Source organism: Python bivittatus, unplaced genomic scaffold (assembly GCF_059951505.1).
Source record: "Python bivittatus isolate LINGU-HERP-01145 unplaced genomic scaffold, Pbiv_v1 ctg000440_np1212, whole genome shotgun sequence".
NCBI lineage: Eukaryota > Metazoa > Chordata > Lepidosauria > Squamata > Pythonidae > Python > Python bivittatus.
Window position 1 is genome coordinate 262,572 of NW_028277063.1, and position 12,306 is coordinate 274,877.

The following is a 12,306-nucleotide window of genomic DNA, read 5'->3' on the forward strand; positions in this document are numbered from 1 at the left end:
CCTTCTACTCTGATTAGGGCTCAGATGAATTATCTAATATTTCAAAGAAAAGATGAGGAACAGTTTTCTAGGTTCTGAAGTGAGCTTGGAAGAGATTGTCACCGCTACTGCCTTTACATCACCTTGATTTGCTGATATGAGGAAAGAATGCAGAACCCCAAACTGCAAGAAACCAACGTGGTAAAGGTAAGCAATTTGGCTTTATTCAGGGGGTCTGCTATAAAAATCACTTTCATTTCTTTATTAGTTGCTCCTTCTTATTCAGATCAGGTCTCAGAATAATGATATAGCATTTGGGGGAAAAGATGCAGCCCAGTAATCCAGCTGCTGAAGCCAAAATGGAGAAGATCTCCACAGCCACCATGTATTTCCCCTTAGTGCTCAGATAAGAGGGAACAAAGGACACCCAAACACTGCAGAAGACCAACATGCTGAAGGTGATAAATTTGGCTTCATTGAAGCTGTCAGGTAAATTCCTAGCTAGGAAGGCCACAGTAAAGCTGACAGCAGTCAAGAACCCCATAAAGCCAAGGACAACATAAAACATTGTGGTTGAACCTTCATTACATTGCAGCACAATTTCTTCAATCATGGAGTGCATGTCAGAATCTGGGAATGGGGGAGAAATTGCCAGCCACCCCACACAAATGGAAAATTGTGCTAGGGGGCAAGATAGGACAATAGAAATAGCCAGGCTTTTCCCCACCCACTTCCTCATTTTGGAGCCTGGCTTGGTGGCCATGAAAGCAAGAACAACAATGGTTGTTTTCCCCAATATGCAAGAAAGAGCTACAGAGAAGATGATGCCAAAAGCCGTTTGTCACATGAGACATTTCAGTTGGTCAGGTTGTCCAATGAAGAGCAAAGTGCAAAGGAAGGAGAGGAGGAGAGCAATGAGAAGGGTAAAAGTGAGATTCCTGTTATTTCCTTTGACGATGGGAGTGTCCTGATGTTTAATGAAGATCCCCAGCACCAAAGCTGAGATGAAAGAAAAGGACACTGCAATCACTACCAAAGAAATCCCCAAAGGCTCTTGATAACTTAAGTAAGTTATGGTTTTTTGAAGGCAACTATCCCGATCCTTGTTTGGATATTGATCTTCTGGACATGGGAAACAATCATCTAAGTCTGGAAAAAAAGAAACAAACCAGAAAACCATTCATAGAAACACTATTGTTTCAAAGCATCATCAGTTCCTTTTCAATATGTCCTGATTTTTACAGTTATCTCTTAGTGAGCTCCCAAGTAGATTACTGGAATGCACTCTACATGAGGCTACCCTTTAAGAACATTTACACAGTATCTGGTCCACAGTGCAATGGCACGTGCAGTTCTGGGTACTCCATGGCTCACCTGAATTACATTACTGCTGCATGTGCTGCACTGGCTCCAAGTTGTTTTCTGGGTTTAATTCAAGGTGCTGGTTATCACCGTTAAAGCCCTAAATGTCACCAGCTAAATTATTGGTGGGACCATATCTCTCTAAGTATCTGCCTGTCCCAATAGGTCAGCTAGGTGGGCATGCTCCAGGTCTCCTCCATTAAATGTTGTCATCTGATGGGACTCTGGAGGGGCACCTTCTCTGTAGCTGCCCCAGCCCTTTGCAATACTTTCCCATCTGAATTTCAAGGATCCCTGCCCTTTTATCCTTGTAGTAGGCTAGGAAGACCTGGCTCTTCCCCAAAGTGTTGGGCTAGAATGGGGGTTGAGTCAGGAGGCTGATTGGTCCTGTGCCTGATGGGATGGGTGGTTTTGTTTTTATTCATGTTTTTATGGGTTGTGGCGAGGCACCTAGGATCATTATATGAGATAGGCAGCTGTATAAGTTCCATAAGTAAATCAATCAATCAATCAATCAATCAGTCAATACATCTGGGTAGAATAGGAAGTAAAAAGAAGTAGAAACCAGTGAAAAAACATTACCATTGCAAAGTTTCCTTTACTTCCAAAAAGAAGGTACAAAGGAAGCCTTTTGGATAGTCTACCAACACACATTAGTTTCCTGTAAAACTGTTTATAATTTTTTAAGGAAAATTAAGAAGAGACAATCCAAATCTGAGAAATCTATTGATCCTCCTAGTTAGAGTGAACTGATTTGTTTTATCATCAACTACCTTACTGAACTATGAACAATTAGTTCAAATATTTCATTGCTGACCTGTACAATATGATGTGAAGCTCAAGATTTTCAATCACCATAATATTGATTCAAAGTCCAGCCCCCATTTATATTTATTCAATCATTGATATATTCAATATATTCTATTGCTTACCCATTTGGTCAGCTATGTTCCCTTCTGGACACAGTCTACAGTCATAGCAGCAAGATAATTTCCCTTCCATTTTTATCTTGCTATGGCCAAAAGGACATTTCTTGTTACAGATGGAGAGAGGTAATGTCTGTTCATAAATAAAATTGGAATTTTTTCACATGAAGAATTTACATTTCAGAATTGTTCTTTCACCAATTATACATTCACAAATTATTCATATCTAATCCAAATCTTGGTGTTCGATTTTTCAGTTTTCTTTCTGGTTTAAATTCTCCATTGAATTCCTTGACTCTTCCTTATCTCACACCAATTACACAAACGAAGTGATCATGCCAAACATGGTATTGTAAAGATCTGTTCCAGGGAAATCAATACCAGACACTAGTTTGGGAGAGCTTTTAACTCTGGAGCCCTTGGAATATGCTCCCCTTGAGGTTCCATTTTTTTTTGGTGGGGATTGTAGTTTTACCAAAGTGCTTTCAAAGTTTGCTTGACTTTTCCATTGATACTGTAAATTATTTATTTAAACTTTTGTGAACTTTTCATGGCAACAATTTGATTTTCAAAACTGAGCTATTGTCAAGGTGGCAATAATTTCTAGCAGAATTACTTTGTTTTTTGGGGCGTTCTTTGTTTGTTTGAAGCTTGGAGCAGATTGAAAAGAAATGGAGTTTGATCTTTTCTTTAATGTTTGCAGATAATAACATTCCTTCACTCACCTGTTTCCAAAAGATCTTTACTTTAGGGCACATTCACCAATGAGTAAAAGAGTTCCTTTTTGTCCACAGATTCAAGAATGTTGTGGGTATGATTCTCTGGAATTATTAGACTGAATTGGGATATAATGTCATTTCTAAATCAACTTTAGAATTCTTAGAAATGTAGAAAGAGGTAAGAAAGAAGTTTTTTTGTGTCATATTCCCCTCACTGATTAGTTTGTTTTATTTTTAGAAAAAAAACATATGTTTTGCCTCTCCTCTTTAATGAATTTTATAGATAGTGTCCAATCATATTTGAAATGGTGCTGCACTTTGGATAGATAGCTAGATAGACAAAAATATAGATGATAGATAGATAGATAGATAGATAGATAGATAGATAGATAGATAGATAGATAGATAGATAGATAGAATCTCCAGCAGAAACTCTTTGTTTTTGAATTATATATTTCAATATAATTTGATATACATTTGAAATATATTTCATAAACAGAGTTTCTGCAGGCTATTTCTGGAAACCCATTTAAATTCTGGAAAGTATGTAATCATATTATTCCACTTGGATTAGCATAACTAATTACCTAGATAGACAAATAGAATCTCCTTTATTTTTGGAATATATTCCAAAAACACAGTTTCTGTTCCCTATTTCATCTATTTCAGAGGAAGCTATTAAAAATTTAACTCTAAGGAGACAAAATCATGAACCATGCATGTGCCATTTTTAAAAATATTTCCATTTTGTTTCAGTAAATGGTTTGTTTCTGTTAAGCTATATACTTTTCTAGAGTGTCATTATTTTATTAATGTAGTTAGAAACATCCTGCATACTAAGATAGCTTTGCATTGGAACTAAGGAAATATTATTTCATGGATATAGAAACCTTAAGCCACCTCTGTTACTTTAGTAGTTTATGTTCATATCACATCCAAAAGAAAACATTAGTCTGAGGCTGCTAAATAGCTTAATCCAAGTGTTGTTGTTGTTTTTAATCATTTACTTACAGTACATGGATCAGTGGCTAAATAATTTCCTAAAAATTGAAAAATGAGACACACCTGGTTAAATATGTGGGGCCAAACAGCATCCTTGGAAGAAATGGTGAGAAAATTGTCTGAGGGAGTCATGGGGTCGATCTTTCCAACTTGGACTCTCAGAAAGGACTTGTTTGAGAATGTCACCCAACTGAAAATATCAAATCTAGTTACTAATTCCCCTTTTGGACTAAAAGAAACCTCTTCCCCAGCACTGTTGTTAAAGGAGACTTGCTGCAGGTAATGGTGGAACTAAATGAAGGAAAAAATAAATAAATAAGACACAGGAAAGTTAACAGGATTCCCTGAAGGGTATGGACAAATCTCAGTTTGGTCCTTTCCATTTGGCCTATGCTTAATGAAAAGTAACCTCTTAAATTTTGCATCAGTCTACACTATTCAAAACTGGAAGAGAATTATGTTCTCTGTCATGTGCATTTTCTCTCTTATCACCTAACTGTCAGGCCTAGCCCAAGAAACTCCAAGAGACAATGCCAATTCAATCCAGCTATGTTTATTAGCTACAACCTCTAGCAAGAATCTTCCCAGACTAAAACCCCAGTTCCCGAAGTCCTCCAGCCACAACAGTGTGAATTCCTCAGGGAGGTGCCAGTCTCATCCTCTTGTTCCTCCCACACAGTTCTGGCAAGCTAGGAAAATGTTTATCTGCCTGAGCTTGGCCTTCATAATTCCATTCCATCACATCACATCTCTAAAATATTTCAGTTTAAAATTTCTCAGTGAGACTTCCATCACAAAATTGAGAAAGTGAAAAATCCAACAGATCACTTTGCTCTGATCAGTTGAGCAATCCAGTATGGTTTACATGACCTGGTGATGTTCCTGAATTTTGCATTAGCCAACATTACCTGCCATGGTGGCTGAAGGAAGAAATTCAATCTATTTTCATCAATTATTCGACCCTTTTTGAGTTTGGAGGAGTGCATGGCCCTCAGAGCATGTGCCACAATATAGACTGCATTGTAGATGCTGTAACTCTGACCTCTCATGGTGGTCTCAAACACAGAATTAGGAAGAATCTCCAGCTTCTCTTCTCCAGTGCATGTTCTTTCAGCATTCCCATCCATCATCTCACTGGAGAATGAGCATTCAAATGCATCTTTCCAGAAATCCCTAATAAAGCCATCTTCTTTTTCAAAGTTTGGGTTTCTCTTCCACATAAATTGTTGGAATCCTGTCAGCTCTTTTGAGTGAATTGCAGAGGAAAGAGCACCATGGAGAAAATCAATGGGCAACTGTCTTTGCAACAGAATGGAGGTAAATTCCATCTGGGCTGTCATGATCCAAACTTTGGCTTTTCTTTGCTTTGGAATATCATCAGAATCTAAAACATAAATCATTAGTCTCAAAGTCACTATGCTTGTAATTTCCGCATTCAAGATCACTGCAACGACTGTACTCCCCATGATCACTTTGTATAATTTATCTGCCTCCTCCACCATTTCAGCAGCTTCATTACCATATGTCATTTGGGGGATACATTCTATAAAGTCAAAGCAGATTCCTCTCTCTGTAAACATGGAAAGGCTCTTTTGAACGAACCTCTCTTTATCCTCCTGATACAGAGAAATCAACCCCACCCAGGTCCATCCAAAATGCAATAGTAAGTGTAGTATTCCTTTAAGCTGGTGCATCTCATCTGGGAACATCCATTTGACAAACAGTGCTGCTCTTTCATTATTCACCAGTGGAGCTGATCCATATGTAATCTAAATAGGGAGAAAAAATAGAAGAATAGAGGCTAAAAGGGATCTGTCCAAAAAAAAAAAAAAAAGTCAAAATGTATGCTTGCTTATTGGCACCCTTGCTTAATTTTTGAAGACATTCCCCAAGCCTTACAGGAAGCCAACCTTCTGGTTTCGGTAGAAAGGGCATAAGACCCTTCCTTATCAGTTTAACAACTTGGCCTCAGGAAGTTTCATACTGTGTTAAAGAACAGCAGTGGTGATCATTTCCATTGCAGATCATGAATTGGTTGTATTCTTGCCAAATGTTGTGGGATACGTCTGAGAAGAGTTATGAGGACTCAACATCTGAATGTAATAAATAGTACATGAACTTCCCATCTCGCTCCATTTTTGTTCTCACCTGAGGAAACTTGTAATTGTACAGAGTGGTTGCCATGTTGAGGCAGGTCTTAGTACGAGGTCCTCCAATGACAACTATTGTATTGGTCTGGTCATTACACTTGTAGTTGGGGATAAATTTATCTTTTGTAGATAGAAATTCCAGTGCTAAAAGGTAAGTTGTAATTTCCTCAATATAATCAGTAGCAATGTGGAAACCAAGGCTAACATTAGGTAAAATCTCAGAATGTTCGTTGATCTCCTTTATAGCAAATGCCAGAGCCAAAGTGTGTTGGTAATTATGAGTGAGAAACCTTCAGTGAGAGTTATAAACTATATCAATATATTTCTGCTTCAGAATCAGACAGTTGCTATTTTTAATTATTACATATATTCATATCACCGGAAAAGTTACTTCTTATTGTTTACTCTGGACACTTGAAATTCTGGTCTTTAGCAAACAATAGCCCTAGATTATATGGATTGGGAAGCACTGATGTGGGGGTGGGGATAGCTAACATTGAGCTGAGACAGCATTTGTAGCCTGATCTTTTCTCTCTTTAAGATTCTTCTTTTAGAAAACTGTCAAATTCATGGTGAGATGTCTCTTCCAGGATTCATTTGGATGGTTGCAATAACATTCCAATTCAGAGTGAATGAAAGTAGGAGGATTTATATGATTTCAATCTTATGGACATAACATTCTACAATTAACTTGGCATTTGGGCTTTCTATTCTTTAAAAATGATTATTCAGTTTTATTGTTCCACCATAGACTGCTTCATTTCCTGGTGAGGTGAAAGGAGAAAATTCAGAAAGTACTAGGATATGTGTAGATTATTTTCAGGACAACCACATAGCCTAGATTAGTCATGTTTTCCTCCTCATGAAACAAAGGACTGTGAACATTCCTGAGGAAAAATATGCTATATAGTGTTATGATTAAAAACAAGAATACTTGCCTCATTTGAGACTGCAGTATTAGGGGAGACTAAGTTTCTCTGAGTGTAGAATTTAGACATGGCTAAAGGCCTTTGCAATCAGTAATATAGTAGTGTAACAATTTTACATTTGATCAGAAAGAAAGAAGAAGAAGGACGGAAGGAAGGAAGGAAGGAAGGAAGGAAGGAAGGAAGGAAGGAAGGAAGGAAGGAAGGAAGGAAGGAAGGAAGGAAGAAAGAAAGAAAGAAAGAAAGAAAGAAAGAAAGAAAGAAAGAAAGAAAGAAAGAAAGAAAGAAAGAGAGAATATAGCATTAAGTGGTGATGGTGATAAGTGTGAGGACAAGGAGGAGGATACTTACAGGTACTGATCAAGCACGTCATGAAAAGGAACACTTTGAAAAGTGACCTCATTTGAAAGAAAGAAAACTTGATAAATAATAACCCCAATGATTAAGTCTCCAGACTGATAATACTTGTGAACAATTGGAAGAGGACCACTGAGGTTGCAGTTGCAAACAGGAGAAACATACATCATCTTCGGAAAAAAGAATAAAACCAATGTTCTGAATAGAAGCAACTCAATATAAAATATGGTCATTGTATATATCAAAGTGTAACTCCAGTGTTACCATTCAACTGAGGAGTTGGGTTGGAATTAACCAGCCTCTCATGAAAGTGAAGACAATGAAATATCACAACTCAAATATGCATTCTACTTGCTCTCCCTACATGCAGTTTTATATTTCTGAGATTATATTAATGTAATGTAATGTTTCAACCTGAGGTCATTGTTTTGTCAGTGTTTACTGGGATTCCCTAGAGATATGGGGAACAAAGGATAATGATAACACTAATTGTATAATTACTTGGGAGATAATAGCTTACTTGCAATAGTACTTTCTTTGCAAAATGTCAAAAGGAAACATGTTTATTTTATCTCAGTAGAACAGCTGCACTGCTGTTAATTTTTAAAGCTTAGACATGAAGCAGAAAATGCGGGGAGCACCATATGCACAGGAAGGGAAGGGAAGGAAGAGAAAGAGAGAAAGAGAAAGAAAGAAAGAAAGAAAGAAAGAAAGAAAGAAAGAAAGAAAGAAAGAAAGAAAGAAAGAAAGAAAGTAAGTTTTGGGACATTTTCATTCATGGAATAAAATATGTAATATGTAATAATTGACAAAACCCAGCAGGCATTGTATGTCCTTAACTTGGCATGGAGGCTGCCAAGACAAGATAGCATCCACCTTGCCAGGATCCATGGCAATACTAGTGGAGGAAATGCCATGGCCTAGGAAGTCTATTGTGATCCTCTCGAATTCACACTTAGCTAGCTAGGCAAATAAATAATTTTCTTGAAGCCACTATTATACAATTCTTACATGTTTATGCAAGGGAATTAGAAAAAATCAAGATGTCATCGAGGTAATTTATGACATAGTGGTCCAGGAGATCTTGGAACACATTGTTCATGAAGTGCTGGAAGACTGAGAAAGCATTAGTCAATCCAAAGGGCATGACTGTATATCCAAAAAGCCCATACTGGGTACAAAACACAGTCTTCTATTCATCCCCTTTCTGGATCTATGCCAAGTTATAAGCACGCCGAAGGTCCAGCTTGGTAAACACCGAGGCATTTGGGAGGTGTTCTAGAAATTCTGAAATAAGTGGCAAAGGATAATGATTGCACACCATCATCTGGTTCAGTTGCCAGTAATCATTGCAAAGCCTAAGTTCTCCCTATTTCTTTTTCACAAATAATACAGGAGTTGCTGTAGGAGAGGACAAGGGTCAAATAAAGCCTCTCTTTAGATTTTTGTCAATGAACTCCCTCCAGGCTGCCAACTCAGGTTCTGAGAAGCAGTTGAGACACCCAACTAGAATCTTGGCCCTGGGTATCAGATCAATAGGGCAGTAATATGGTCAGTGAAGAGGTAACTGATATGCTTCTCTTTCACTGAATACATCTGCAAAGTCTCAGTACTTGGAGGGGAGATCATGAAGCATTTCTCCCTCTTGTTCAGTAGCTAAGGTTGTAGGAATGGCAGCCATGTGGCAGTTACAACATGGAGCATGGAAAGTTATGGTTCCTGTAGACCACAAAATCTGTGGATCGTGTGCTTGACACCACTCCAAGCCCAAGACAATGGGAAAGTGAGATATTGAAGCAGGGTAGAACTCAATCTTTTCCTGATCATTTCCCAGTTGCATGTTTAATGGTGTCATGGCCCAAGCCATAGGACCTGATCATAGAGGATGACCATCAATTGTTTTGACCACTAGGGGTGGTTGGAGGGTGTGCTTTGGAATGCCATGGTCTGCTGTGAACTGGAGATCCATGAAGTTGGTTGTAGCTCCAGAATCAAGCATGGCTCAGGTTTCCAAAACAGGCTTTCCTGGTATCTTCAATGAAACTGAGATCACTAGGTGCTTGACGGTAGTGGAACGTGGTGTTTGGGCTTGTGTTGTCAGTACTTCCCCCTGTTTTAATAGCTCACCTAAACCAGGTGGGATCCATTTCTGGAGAAATCTGAGTAGGATTTCTTGGCAGGGCATGTGGCTACTGTATGTCGCTTGTCCCCATAGTACAAGCAAAGCCCCTCTCTATGCCTCTGTGCCTTCTCAGCATCTGTCAGAGGAGGACACACACCCCAATCTGCACGGGTTCCTCTGGAGAGGTTTTCACCAGACTAGGCACAGGTGTGGCAGGCTTAACAACATGTTTGTTAGCATGGGCTCTAGCCTTTCATTGTGGTATCCACCCATCTATTCCCAGGCACAGCTGAACCAATTGCTGTATCGTGCCTGGACCTTCAGCCCTTGCTAACTCACCCAAAATTTCATCTGCCAGCCCTTCCTGAAACTGGTCAATAAGCGCAGCTTCATTCCAGGCCAAATCTTGGGAGATGAGCCTAAAAGCACTTACATACTCAGCCACTGAGCTGCACCTTTGTTTCAGTTCACACATTTGGTGATCCGCTGTGTGAGCTTTCACAGGGACAGTATACGTGGCTTGGATCTGTGGACTGTCACCAAAAAGTCATCCAACAGGGGGCTTTGTTGTGTTAATAAGGGCATGGCCCACCTAGCAGCATTTCCAGATAAGAGGCTGATTACAAAGCCACCTTGATCTCTGTCTGTTGGAAAGTCCTCCCCTCTTAAGCTCATATACAGATTGCATTGTGCTCAGAAAGCAGGAAATGAGACAGTGTCCCATCAAACTTTCCTGGCCAGGAAATGGGACATTTTCGGTGGGAGGGTGCTGCTGCTTACCCTGGTTGGGCCTGCAAGGCTTGCACCTGAGCTAAGAGCAGAGCAACTTGCTGGCTCAGCTGGGCGTTCTCAGAAGTAAGTTGCTCCATGCTGTTAGCAAGTTTCACTCCCCAGTCAGCCGAGAGTTAGTTAGGCTGGACGCTAACTGTCCTGCTTCAGGTTTTAATCACACAAACACATGCAAGTTCTTGGGGAATTATCAGTTTTGCTTCTAGGCAGAAGAGTTTGCAGGGAAGCAAAGGAATGTAAACGAAGCAAGGGAAAGGAAAAGCACAGGTCTGCCTGCAGTTTCCTTTGGAAACAGGATTGCACAAAAAAATCATCTAGCTGGTCCAAGGTTTCAGAGAGCTGGGTTGAGGTTGTCAGCTAGTCCAAAGGTCAGAGGTCCAAGAAGCAGAATCCACACACAAATCAAATAACATACACAAGTCAGATGTTGTTTCCAGCAAAGAACCTGCCTCAGAGCTGCTCTTTAAATAAGACTGCAACCAGCTGTTGCTAACCAGACTCCTTGCTCTTTTGCTCAGCAAGTAGCCTAACAGACTTGCTCTGCTCTCCTTTCTACTTGCTTGGTGTGGGGACTGGGAGGCCTCATGTCATCCTCACCTAACAGATCTAGCTACTCAGGTGGTGCCTGTGATTGGTCAGCCTCATGTGATGTCTGGCTTTGTCCTTCCTGAGGCTGACATTCCACAGGCTCAGACAGAGCAGCTTTTTCAGTGTCAGACCAAGAATCTGAGTCCAGAGGCTAGGCCATGACAATGGAGCAGGAAAAGACCTAGAGTCAAACAAAAAATCCTACAAGATTTCTTTTTTTATTACCTATATTTATTAAGAGTGTTACATAAGTTAAAGACAAATCTAAAGAAAAGAAAAAAAGAAGAAGAAAAAGAAAAAAAGAAACTAAACTTATGAAATATAATGACTTCCCACCTTCTCTTCAACAAGTAGTTACAATCTTATAATTCTAATATATTATCCATAAGTCCCAATAAAAAAGGATACAGGTTTTTTCATGATTTTGATCTTTAAAATCTGTTGCATCATTGTATGAATTTGTATCCAAAATTTCTTTGCTTTTTCACAGGTTCACCATGCATGATAAAATGTCCCCACATCTTTTTCACATTTCCAACACTGGTTTGAGATATCTTTCTACATTTTTGATAATTTCTGATTATCATATGCCAATGATACATCTTTTTATAAAAGTTTTCTCTTAAATTATGACACAATAAAAAATCCTACAAGATTCCAAAGGGAAAGGTGGCCTCGCCTTTCCAAACTTTAAACTGTACCCTAAAGTAAGCTGCCTGTCATAGATAATAGAGTGGATAAAATCCCTGAATAGCAGAAAGGCTATTTGGGAAGGAGCTGGTCTAGCCAATGGACTTCATAGTTATTTATGATTCAGAGATACAAAGGAGGGTAAAAACTTAAAAGCATGCATTATTAGACAAAATAAATCACCCTAAAACAAGTGTGATGACCATACAGGAACATCTATGTACATTTGTCCACCTAAGAGAGGGTGATATTAAATACACAAGTGAATATCATGGTTCAATCCACCAGAGATTCTTCACAGGGACAATGGGAAAAGTCTGTCCAGAAAAATCCATTCTTTCCAAGAATTGATGGTAATATAGAAACATTTTCAGTTTTGACCAGAATGCAATTGAAACAAAGGAGAAGGATCAAGAAACATATTCCCTAATTAAAGGACCACTTATTCCAATGGTTCTTAAACTGGGAGTTATAACCCCCAAAGGGGTTATTGGGTAATATGGATGTATCCTGGGGGTAATAAAATAAATTGTATCTGCTTGTTTGTGAGTAGAGAATCCAGTTTGGGTTTGGGATGGTCACTGCCAAGACACTTGTGACAAAGAACAGAGTCTGGGGTTTTTCTGGGGGGGTGAGGAATGGAATGGCATTATTCAAAATGGGGTAGTTGGGTCAAAAGGTTTAGGAAACACTGAC

General features: G+C 39.0%; 1 pseudogene; it reads right to left on the reverse strand.

Moving 5' to 3' along the window:
• Positions 1–232: 232 nt before the first annotated feature.
• Positions 233–10,412, reverse strand: LOC148215680 (vomeronasal type-2 receptor 26-like; annotated as a pseudogene).
• Positions 10,413–12,306: the final 1,894 nt, after the last annotated feature.